We start from the raw sequence: 12,840 nt of genomic DNA, 5'->3' as shown, positions 1-12,840 counted from the left end.
CCATGTATGTATTGTACCTCAATAGCTAATGCTTTAAATGGCTACTACTTTAGTTTGTGTCTGTAAGTTAAGGCCTTGGATGTGGTTTAATTGTTTGTCCTTAAAAGAAATAAAACTTTTCTGCTGATTAAGAAAAAAAAATGTAAGGCTGTAATTCCCTTTTGCAACGCTATGTCATCTACAAAATGGATCAAATATAAACTAGCAAAACCATGACTTTCCCTTTTAATAATTAGAAGTTTGAAAAGGAGATAGTTTTTTTAAATATAAGAAATATATCAATCAATACATTTCAAATTATCTACAACTTGATATAAATATCAGCAACAAATGTGCATCTTTCCTCTCCCACATCTTTTTCCCATCTCCACAAGAATGGTCTCTTTACAGTTTGGTATGTGCCCTGCCAGTTCTTTTTCTATTTTATATATATATACACACACACACATATATATATTCTCCTACTATATCTATTATACACACACACACACACACACACACACACAGACACACAGATATGTATACCTCTACCAATATCTGTTTTGGCCTTTTTTAACACATTATATAGTTGAGGTTATACTTTATACACGGTTTTGTCACTTTTTTAGAAAAGAAATATTATATGTCAAAGATCTTCTCAGGTTAGTAGTGCCTCATTTTCTCTTTAACTGCCCCTTAACTTTCAAGAATATGGATGTTCCATAAGTTACTATGGATTCTCCTACTTAGATCAATTGATAATGCCATAAACATTCAGGTGTGTATATTTTGTGCACATGGTGGGAATACTGAGTTAAAAGAAATGTTGGGTTTTGGGCTCCTGGGGGCTCAGTCAGTTAAGTATCTGCCTTTGGCTAAGGTCATGATCTCAGGGTCATGGGATCGAGCCCCTCAGCTGGCTCTCAGCTGGGCATGGATTCTGCTTAATATTCTCTCTCTCGAGTTTTAGGAATTCTATATATTATTGATCATAATCCATTTTGAATTACATAAGCTACAAATACACTATATGACAAACTTTTGGTCATAGATTTTTTTTATTGCCTTTATTCTATAGAAGTTCTAATTTTATGTTATAAAAATCTGCTAATCTTTTTTTTTTCCTAATGGCCCCGAGTTTTGTGCCTCATCCCAAAAAGGACTTTTCTACTAAGTTTTTACACTTAGCTCCTTGATGCATCTGAAATTCATTTTTCTAAGAGACAGGGCTCTCACTTTATTTTCTTTCCAAATCAAAAACTAATGTTCCCAGCACCATTTATGAAATTGTCTGCACTTTTCTATGTAATCTGAAATTCAAACTTGTCCATATAATAAATACCCACACTTGCTCAGGACTCTCTAATGCCTATTGCAATTAGCCATCTATCTTCTCTCCAATCATTTCAACACCGTTTCAATTGGTATGGCTACATGTCATGGTCTGGTATCTGGAAGAACAAGTCCTCTTTCATTGTTCTTTTTTCAAAATCTTTATAGCTGATATTGTACATTCTCTCTTTTAAACCTTTTACTAGACATCAAAGAGGTAAATAAGAATTTTAAAATATGTGTGTGATACAAAGAACAACAATAAAATGAATATGGGGCGCCTGGGTGGCTCAGTTTAAGTGTCTGCCTTCGGCTCAGGTCATGATCTTGAGGTCCTGAGATCAAGTCCCGCATTGGGCTCCCTGCTCAGTGGGGGGCCTGCTTCTTCCTCTCCCTCTCTCCTCTGCCTCCCCCCACTTGTGCTCATTTGTGCTCTTTCTCAAATAAATAAATGAAATCTTAAAAAAATCCACAATAAAATGAATACATATATAACCCCCATCCTACATTTTGTCCTCCAGAAAAATTTTAAAATCAGTATATCTAATTCCACAAAAAATCGTGCTGGAATTATAACTGGGACTGCATTAAATTTATAGGTTAACCAGAGAGAAATGAACTGACACCTTTTAAACATTAAGTATTCCCAAACTGAAACATGGTATTTTATTTTAATTTTTAGAGGGTTTCTATGACTATCAGTTACATCTTATATTTTTCCTCATATAGGCACACACATTTCCTAATAGTTTCTGTTGCTTTTGTGCACAAGGCATTTTTATGAAACTTTCTGATTACTTACTGTGAAGATCCAGGTAAGCGACTGGTTTTGATAAGTCGATACTGTAATTCTTACTAAATACTCTTAAGAGTGCTAATGTTTTTCAATAGATTCTTTTGGATTTTATAGACAGAATATATATATATATACACATATATATATGTGTATATATATGCACACACATACATATATAGTATTTATATAAATAAAATTTATATAAATAATACATAATGAAATATTTTGTTCTTTCCTTGTTTCTTCTTATTTTTTATTCTTATCTAAAAGCTTCAGCTAGGACATCTATTATTATTTTGAGTAAGGGTAGTGATAATAAGCCTTCCTGTCTTATTCCTGCTTTCAATGGTATACTCTATTTTACCATATAATTTTGTATTTGCTTTAGATTTCTGGTAGATACCCTCTACCAAGTTAATGAAGTTTCCTTCTCTGACTAACCTAGGAATTGTTTTATTTCAAATCACAAATAGATGTGGACTTTATATCATGCATTTTTTAGCACTCCTTGGGGTGAACCAATGGTTTTTCCTCCAACTTTTTAATGTAGTAAAATACATTAATAAGATTTCCTAGTGTTCAGCTATTATTGCATTCCTGAGATTAATACTACTTGGTAATAATGAATTCAACTTGATACTCTTTTACTTGGAGTTCTAGATGTATGTACATAAGGAAGCTTGTCCCGAAGTGGTCATTTTGAGTATGCATGCAGTCACTGTCAATTTGGGTATCTTGACTGTATATATAAAGATAGCTGAGTTGGGATGATTTCCTTCTATTTATTTACAACAGGGATTAACTGGTCCTTAAGCATTTGTTGATTTAAAGCTCATAAAATAGTTAAGACTGCATATCTTTGGGAGGGTTGATTTTTTTTTATTATTTTGTCAATTTCATCTATTGTTCTCTTTAGGTTTTCTATCACCATTTAACATAATATTAGTAATTTACATTTTACTAGAAAAGTGTGTCTTTTCAAATAGATTTTGAATATGTTATTTCAAGGTCGAAGACATTATACTTTTATGATTTTTAAAAGATTTCCTCTGAATCTGTAGTTAAATCCTCACCCTTGTTTCTACAATATATTTGTATCTTACCTCTTTTTCTCTGGATCAGACTCAACAAAGGTTTTGTCTGCTTCATATACCACTTCAAAGAAGTAGCTTTGGGTTTTAGAGAGAAAGTCAATTGTTCTGTTTTTTCTATGTCATTAACTTATTATCTCCATTCTTGTACATTCTTGTTTATTTTACTGCTTCTTTTCTCAATTACTGAATTTTTCAATCCCTTCTTATTTTCTAATAAGTGAACTGAGGCTATAAAATTTCCTCTAAGTGCTGCTTTAGCTACAGCCAACAAGAGATGATTGGTAGAGCTTTGTTTATTTATAAATGATTAATAGTTCCTGTCTTTATTTCCTCTTTAAACCAGGAGTTATTTAGAAGAGAGTCTATCCTTTTTTTTGAAATATGTAGATTAAGGCTAGAGAATTCTCCTTTTGTTGTTACTATTTAATTTTATTATATTTTTTAAAAGATTTTATTTATTTATTTGACAGAGAGAGAGCATACATAAGCAGGGGGAGCGACAGGAGGAGGGAGAGGGAGAAGCAGGCTTCCCGCAGAGCAGGGAGCCTGATGCAGGGCTCGATCCCAGGACCCTGGGATCATGACTGAGCTGAAGGCAGACGGTTAACTGACTAAGCCACCCAGGTGTCCCTAATTTTACTATATTTTCTTCAGAGAATATGAATGACTTCTGCTCTTTGGAATTTATGGAGGTTTTCCTAGGAGACTTACATATGATCAAATTTTGTAAATGTTCCATGGATGCTTGAAAATTGTGTCAATTCTCTAGTTGATGATCATCAAGTTTATAAATATTTAAAATGGTGAATTATACATGTTATAGCAAGGCTGTTAAATGTGTTTTAAAATTCTATCTCCTGAATTTATTCATTTTTGAGAAAGTTATAGTAAATTCTCCCACTATGATTGTGGGTTGTCCACTTCTCTGTATTTTCATCATTCCTTTTTTTCTTTGCTTTGCTTTATATTTCATAACTTTGTCCTGCATACAACTTCATGATTATTGCATGTTCTTGTCAAACATTTTTTATTGCTTTTATTTGGGGACGTCACAGAGTTTAAGAGCGTGTTAAAACAGGAGAATGTAAGCCATTCACATTTAGTGTCACTACTTCTATGTCTGACCTACTTCTGAGGACCTATTTTCATGTTTTCCATTTATCATTCTTTTCCATCAGTCTCTTTTGTCCTCTGCCTTTTGTTGAATTAATGTAGTTGTTCCATTTTTTCTTTTTTAAATGTTTTAAAAAGACATGTATTCTATTCTTTTCCTATTTTTCTTAGGGGTTGCCTTGACATTTTAATATTCACATATAAATATATATATCTTGGGGCACCTGGGTGGCTCAGGTGTTTGCCTTTGGCTCAGGTCATGATCTCAGGGTCCTGGGATCGAGCCCCACATTGGGCTCCCTGCTCTGCGGGAAGCTTGCTTCTCCCTCTCCTGATGCCCCTGCTTGTGTGCTCTCTCTCTCTGTCAAATAAATAAATAGAATATTAAAAGTAAATAAATAAACAAACATATGTATCTTCTCAATATCTAGAAATAATCAGGATCTCTATTATCTTCCTGATCAAGGCAAGAATTTCAAGACATCTTCAGTTCTGGCCCCACCAGAATTCTGGCTTCCTATTCTCTAATCCCTCTATTCCTACATCTACTACTTATAGGTTGGAATTTTAGTTCCTTATTATTAATAACTGTTTCTTTATTATGTGTCAATAGTTCTTTAGACTCAGTGATAACTTTAATAGTTTTGGGCCCAAATATTTCTTGTTGCTGTATTCATTTTGTTTTTCCTTTTCTTATTGTTTTACAGCAATATATTTTGGAATATTACTTTCAAAGTAATCTGCTGGTCATGTCCAAAATATCTTTATTTAGTTCTTTCACTGGAACACAAATTTGGTTAGGTATAAAATTTGAGGTGTAAAATTGTTTACTTTCAGTAACATAATCTTTAGTAGTTTGGCTGTAAGTGCTAGTCACTGTTTTTTTGTGTTTTTTGGGGGGGTGTTTTGCTTTGGTTTGGTATTGCTATTGTTGTTGTTTAATGAGAAGAAAAATGTGTTAAATTTTCCTGTGTGGGGAAAAAAAATTACTGAAGTTCATGTTTAAAACATATAGGAGCTGTCTTTTTTTAATCTAATTTTGTATGGGGCAAAGAAGCAAAAAAACTGAAACTTAAAATGGGATTCATTCTTATAAATTCTTATGTAAAATGAGTTCTAAGTACCATCTGCTAAAACGAAGAGATTAATGATAGAAAGGGAACCAAAGGAGCTTCATATGCTATTCAAGTCACTTCCTAAAAGCCTTGGAACTATATTCACTCTATAAGGGGTCTGATAAGGGTAGGTAAATTGTTTACTACAATAGTACTTTGCTCAAATAATTAGCTATTGATAATAGGTAATACTAGTAACAACAAGGGAACCAGAGCATACCAATGTATTTGTATTTCTTTAAATTTTGCTCTCATGCACTATGTTGTTAATACAATAATTTGCCACTAGAAATTGTCATGCTTTATCATTTTAACAGAAAACTTTTTTTTAGAGAAACATCTATTTATGAACAAAGAATTTCACCACAATCTTTGTTCTCATTCTAGTCAATGGAAAACTTAGTCATTGAAGTCACAAAACTTAATCCAAAATATACCACTAAACACATAAGTTTCATGGGCTGTTGTGAAGAAGGAAATAAACTTTCTGATGACCACTTTTACACATGGAAATCTATAAAATGACAGAAAACATTTTTTCCTCCCTCTGCCCTTACCACCATCTCCTTCCCCTCAAGTTTTCTTGTCATTGGAAAGGGAAAAAACTAACTTCACAGAATCTTATTCAAACCAAGAACAATTCACTGTTTGTATTTCAAATCTTCTGCTGAAAGCTCGTGCCTTTTCGATCACCCACACCATTCCTCACCAGCACAGCCTCCTGAATGACTAACAGTGTTCAAAATAGAATGCACAAATTATAGCTGCTAAAAGGTCACAAAGAATCAACTTTGTTTGACAAAGTTTTATTAGACAAATTAATCAAGAAATGTTAGTGTGAGTAGTTATCTTTGGCTATAAAAGGAGGGGTAGGAGGGGCAGTGAAGTTAAGAGGTCTCTACAATCATTTTCTGTATATCTGGGTACTATTTAAAACCTTTACAATGACAATATAATCATACAGAATCATGTAATATAAAAAAAGGCAAATATTTCAAAAACACAAAAGAGAATATAAGCCATTAGAGATGACCTAGTCACAAATCCCTCAGTTGGAATAAAACTGGTATTAGAGAATGTAACTGACATACCCCAGGTCACAGAATAACCCAGTTTCTAACTCTTACCTTCCCTTGAAAGGAGGGAGGTGGGGAACAGCAAAGAGCTGCTCTAACAACAGGCATCCTCCCTTGAGAAAACAAGAGACGCCAAGGCTTGAGAGATGAGTTAACCCAGAAACCACACAGGAAAACTTTGGTTCATATACTGGAGGAAATAAAGAAATATGCCAAAAACCAGTGGATATGAGTTGAGGAAAGGTTAAGGATTCAAGTCACAGAGTCAATCCAAAGATTTGGAATCTGGGCTATGGGAACCAATCAAGACATTAGCATCAAACTGGACCAACAGGTTGCCTCCAACACCTCTAGAGATTGAACCTTTCCTTTGTGAGTTTATTTAGTGGCTCGGTTTGTTATAAACAATCACAGGGATGGGGTGGTAGCTGACAGTAGACTGCTGTCTAGAATGTAAGAACAACATGTTGAATTCTAGTTTAAGCATCCTTGCACTACTCTATCACATGCCAAACACCGGCAGTAATAATTTCTCATCTGCTTATCTGTGAGTGATGCAAAAACAGATATAAAAAGTGGGCTAAACCCTTGGGTAAAAAGAGCTAAAATCCTTCAACAGGAGCAATAAGGAATCACTAAGGGCTATATTTTCTTATATTCCTATAACTTAGCAATATTATTTTCATGTGATTGGGACTGAGTCATAGATAATCTTTCAGTCTATTATTTGGGAGAATCAAAAATGAGAGAGGTGAAAAAATGTAAAGACTTGGGCACAAATGGATCTGGTAATTGTAATGATTTCTCTTCGTGTACCCATGCTCTCCTCAGATGAAAAAACAAAGCGGTGTCTTCCAGGACGATATTAGAAAATACCACAAAATTATAAATACCAAAGTATACTGAAGTTCAAGTTAAGTTTCACATTTACTGGAAGTCTAAACAAACTTCTTGATAATTAATCTCCAAAATGTATAAATCTGCTGCAGATATGTGCACATAAATTATAATAAAGAATGCTGGTATGCAATTTGATTCAAAGTGCTTTTTAGTAAAGTACATAATGATGCATGCTGAGGAGATGCAGGTATATTTAATTGGATATAATTAAAATAATGATGTGTGTTTAAAATAATGATATATTAAAAAAATTTTAAATGTAAGTGGCTGAAGAACCTGTAATAAAAAGCCAAAGCAGTAAGTACTTTTTGATTACCTGATTATTCACAGAGTTAATACCTTTCATTTAACAAGTAATACCGTAATGTGTTAATAATGTCACATTGGAGGGATTCAGGGAACGCTGCTGACAATTTGGGCCTTTGCTTGCCCCTCTTCAGAGTATGTTTCTAGGCCTCTTCTGATGCCAACTTCCTTCATCAAAAAGAATTTTCTCCAAGATAGATAAAATGTTGGTGAAGCTGGGCAATGGGTACAGGGGGTTTAGTGTATTTTTCCTCTTCTGTGTATATTTGTGATTTTTTTTATCAATGAAAAAAAAAACCGGAAGTTATCTCTCTACATCCGAATATACATTATATAATGTTTGGTAACTTTGCAGCTTCCCTATGCAAAGGACATAACTTACTAATGTGTCTGTGCATGTCTACTGCATGAAATTCCCTTCAAATTTCTACTAAAATTTCCCTTCTGGTGAGTGGACTAATAGCAGATAAATGTACATTTCCAACTCTCAGCCCTGGTTAGGTAAGGTCCCCTGTAAAGACTGCTTTTAATCTCGGCTATTTCCCACCATCCTGAATTTTTCTTTGTTCCCCCTTCTTTGTGTTCACCATTCTTCCTGCTTCAAGTTGAATCAGTGAGTCACATCCGCCTCATCCATGCGCCAGGATTTCTCAGATGAGCAGCTGAAGAGCTACCCCACTGCCCAGACATCTCATTATCTTCTGTCCTCTGCTGCCGCGTGGTGACCTCAAACTGAGTTCAGTTCAACTCCCTGCAGAGTTGTATGGGCAATCAGTGTCCTTGAACCCCCAGCTCTATAATTTTTATTCCTGCTTATATGACTAAGCTTCTGCACTCAAAAAGGGAAACTAGGCTTGTGGTGCACATATAACATTTCTTAAGGATAAAAACCACATTGTACAGGTTCTCTATATTTCCTCCCTCACTCTTAATGTTTAAAAATTGATACTATGTTTTCACTAGTTTGAAATAGATATTCTAGACTTTAGAAAAATCATCTCAAAAACACGTCGACTCCTCTAACAGTTGTGGTTTTACAGCTTCACAACTTCATCTTAAAAGTTTATCATGAAGCAGGTCTATCTTCTTTGGAGAAACACATGTAGGGCATCCAGAAAACATACATTAGAAATAAAGGTCAATAAACTCTTGGCGTTATTTTGTCATATAGCAATTTCATTTCAACTTGCATGGGCTATGATCCCAGGCTTTTGATTATTCAATGGTGATGATTCAGTTTATAAACTGCACCCATCTCCTATTTCTGTTTTATTTGGCCCATCTCTTAATTACGTTACTACACAATATTAATACCAACTTTACAAAGAAAAGGCAAAGAAATAAAGGTAGAAAAAAACACAAGCTAATCTACTGTACACATTTTAGCGTCTCTCCAATAAGATGGTTTGGAGGGAAACCTAAAACCACTGACCAAATGAAATCTCTGGAGATTGAAGATTCATGCAATTACTCTCCTCCCAGTGCTAAAAGCAATGAGGAAGTTGTTTTTATATCCCAACTTTAGCAAGATAACCATGGAATCCAACGCTTGAATACTGTGACTGAATTTTTATAAGATTTTCCAGCTAACATAGTTTATGTAAACAAGTACACTGAATATCCAGGACCAAGCTGGATGTCTGAAAAAAATCATAGTCTATGTCCCATGAGAGTGTTTACATTTGAATTCTTACATGTTATCCTATGTTTCAAAGGGCAGTTGAAATTCAATTAATTAAAAAATTAAAAATAATTAAAAATAATTTTAAAAATAAAAAGAAAATTTAAAAGACAGTTAAAGTCCTCTTGGCAAGTCTTAACATTGCAAAGTTAGTTTTTTTAACATTTCTCCCCGTTCCCTTTCATTTCCTTCTTGTTCACCCACTATCACTGACCCAGATCTCTACCACCGAATTGTAACATGGTAGAGAACGGGGAAACACACAGAGAACAACGGAGGGCGAGGAGGGATGACAAGAGCCAACAGAAACTTTTACGAGGGCCAGGGTTTGGAGATAATGTTATAAGCTAAACACAAAGCAGCCAAATTATTTATTTTGCAGTTAGTGGAATTTTCTTCTTCAGTGTCAAGAGGCAGGAGCCAAACTTTAGAAAGTCACAGTTTTCCCAAGACTTAAAAGAAAGATAGCCTTGATTATGCACATATTCTTGGAATGCTCGTAGGTTCTAACTGATGTTCTTCCACTGGATGGACTTAACAGGCCAAAATGCAATCAAGCTTGGGAGCTCCTAGCTCCAGTTACAACTTTGCAAATGAGGTAGACAGATTTCCAAATTACATCTTTGAACTGCCAGTATATTCTCTGTAATACACCTCCTCCATCGCCCCAATTTTGAGATTCCAGTGACTACTCCATGTTCTTTGAGGTAATGTAATCTAAGATTTTCTAAGTCTCTGAAGGACAAGGAAAGGTATGCAGGAGTGAAAATATGTAAGGTGTTACATGCCATGGAAAGAAATAATAACTTTCCCTTCAGGAGGAACTATGTATGACAGGTTTCTAAGCAGGATCAAGATAAGACCAGATTTATTTTAGAAAGATAGTTCTGAAGATGCCAATTTCTTCCAAAAAAATTTATAAATTTAATACAATCAACATAAAAATTTCAACAAAGTTTTTTTTTGAAACTTGATTAAATGATGCTAAATTTTATTTGGAAAATAAAATGCAGGGGGGTGGGTAAAGTAAATCTCTGCCATACCAAAAAAAAAAAAAAGCAAATAAATAAAGAGCAAAGAGGGGAATTTGGCCTATCAAATATTAAAACCTATTAGAAAACTACTAGATTTAAAGCAACAGGGCATCTTTGCTAGAATTTGTAGCCAGACTGATGGAATAGAATAGAAAGCCCAGAAACAGACTTGAAGTTCTATAAGAATTTAGTGTATGACAAAGTGCTGGCATCTCAAATCACTGGAGAAAGGTTGGATTGAACTATAAATAATAATCGGAAAGCTGACCAACCATTTTAGGAGAAACAATGTTGAGACCATTGTTTCATACCTCATACCAAAAAATTTCCAATTGAAAACAATTATAAATCATGAAACCACAAAAACATTAAAAGAAATTACATGTGATCAGAAGTGGCATTTCAAGTAAATTTTTCCTAAGAAAGTGAAACAGAAAGAGATATAAGTAGATAAATATTAGAAAGATATGCAATATAATATCATTCATAAAAGCAAAATGATCTGAATGGCTCTCAAAAGGAAGTTATTTAAGTAAATTATAGTACGTCCATATAATGAAATAATACAAAGCCACCAAAAATGATGTAGATGTGTATTAACTCATTTAGAAAAATACTGAAAATCTATTTTTAAAAAAGACAGATCATCAAACAGAATTAGGTTATAATCTAATTTGTGAGTATGTGTGTATAGTCATAGAAGAAGGTCCAGAAGGATACACTCTGGGATTTTATTTGGTGATAGGATTTGGCTATTTAACAATAAGAAACTGTTTTTGTAGTGGAGATAAAACAGAAAAGAGCTTGCATTTTGTGGAAAAAAAAAGATTTGGTCTGGCAATAGTTTGAAATGGGGCTGGAGGTAAAGAAGATTAATGATAATTTAGGGAGTGGCTGCAAAAGTCCAGGTGATAGCCGATGAGAAACTGAAGAGATGCAAGGACTATAAAGCTGAGTCTGAGAAATACTTGGGTGGTAGAAGCAGCAGGGCTTGGTCATCAGCTGGGTTTTTGTCACTGGTTGCTGTTTAGGATGCTTATAAGTTAAAAAAGTAAATTAACAGGTCATTAATTATAAAGGAGGATACCACTGTATGGTAGGGTAGGTGGGTAAGCCAATAGATCTGCCTTTAGACATAAATCTCAGGACATCATGGAGGAGCTGTCCAGCAGGCAACTAGAAAAAAGGGGCTGGAAATTGGGATATGGGGTTTATTAGTATAAAGGTAATCATGGTTTATCACCATAAAATCATGGTAATTCTCCAGGTAAAATAACCACTGGGTCCACAAAGTTTCTAGAGCTCTTATCTCACTAGACTACATTTTCCAAATTACATGAGATTTTATTTCCTGAAATCCTAATCATTCAAATCTCCTGTATCATTAGGACTCCCAGTCTATCATCATCTGGATTAAGTAACTACCAGACCCTCCTTTAAATCTTCCAGTGGCTTATCATTTCAGTTAGAATAAAATCCAAACTCTTGGCCAGGATCTACCATCCCTACATGATCTAGACTGATGCTCTCTCTGATTGCATTTCCCATCATTGTCCCATTATTCACTGTGATCTTGTCATTCTGGCCTTCTTTCTGATCCTTGAACACACTGAGTTCTTTCCCATTGTGGGCCTTAGCAAATACTCTTTCCTTCGCCACAAAGGTTCTTCCTTGGCTTGTCTCATGACTGGCTCCTTCTTATCTTTCAGGTTTAGTTCAAATGTCACCCCCTTCAAGAGGCATTCCTTAATCTCCATTTCTAAAAAACCACTCTCCTCTACATCCTGCCGCTCTATCACATCACCACATCACATTTCCTTCACAGAACTTACCTCTACTCAACATTAGTTTACTTGTTTACTATCGATCTTTCCTTCCAGACTGTAAGCTCCATAAGAGATTATGTCAATACAGCACCTATAATAGATCCCAAGACACTAGGCTTTCAAATATTTGTGGAATCATATAATGTGGAATGAATGTGGAAGCATTTATATTAAGTAGCACTAGATTTGCCATCAGAAGACCTAAATGCAATATAAGCTTGGCTAAGTCACCCTCAATTTTCATGTATCTAAAATGTGGCCAGAAAGGTTTACCCTGCCTACTACGTATTAGGGTTTTCATGAGACTTCAGTTACCTATTCATTCATCAACAAATGTTACCCACGTACCTTCTATGTGTTAGGTACTGTGTTAGTTGCTATGCTCATGGCTACGAATAAGGAGTTCAGTCTGGTGGTTGAGACAGCCAAGTTTAGAGGCAGTTATGAACAGTAAAGCTATTGAAAAGACCAAGTACAGGGTGCCATAACAGCAAATAGGACAGGTACCAAATGCATCCTCAGGGAATCAGAGAAAGGTGAGTAGAAGTAGGTAGAAATCAATCTGGTAGGGGCACCCGGCTGGCTCAG

At 34.8% G+C, this 12,840-nt stretch overlaps 1 long non-coding RNA gene across 1 annotated transcript in view; it reads right to left on the bottom strand.

The window, feature by feature from the left end:
* LOC114201435 (uncharacterized) overlaps window positions 1-12,840 on the bottom strand; it is a 170,806-nt gene that overhangs the window by 67,949 nt on the left and 90,017 nt on the right. The gene's annotated exons all lie outside the window — the stretch shown is intronic.

This window comes from Eumetopias jubatus, unplaced genomic scaffold (genome assembly GCF_037043125.1).
Source record: "Eumetopias jubatus isolate StellerSeaLion01/CBP00866 unplaced genomic scaffold, mEumJub1_p1.0 scaffold_15, whole genome shotgun sequence".
NCBI classification, from domain to species: Eukaryota; Metazoa; Chordata; class Mammalia; order Carnivora; family Otariidae; genus Eumetopias; species Eumetopias jubatus.
The sequence above is the reverse complement of the archived record's forward strand: the minus strand, read 5'-3'. Positions and strand labels throughout refer to the sequence as shown.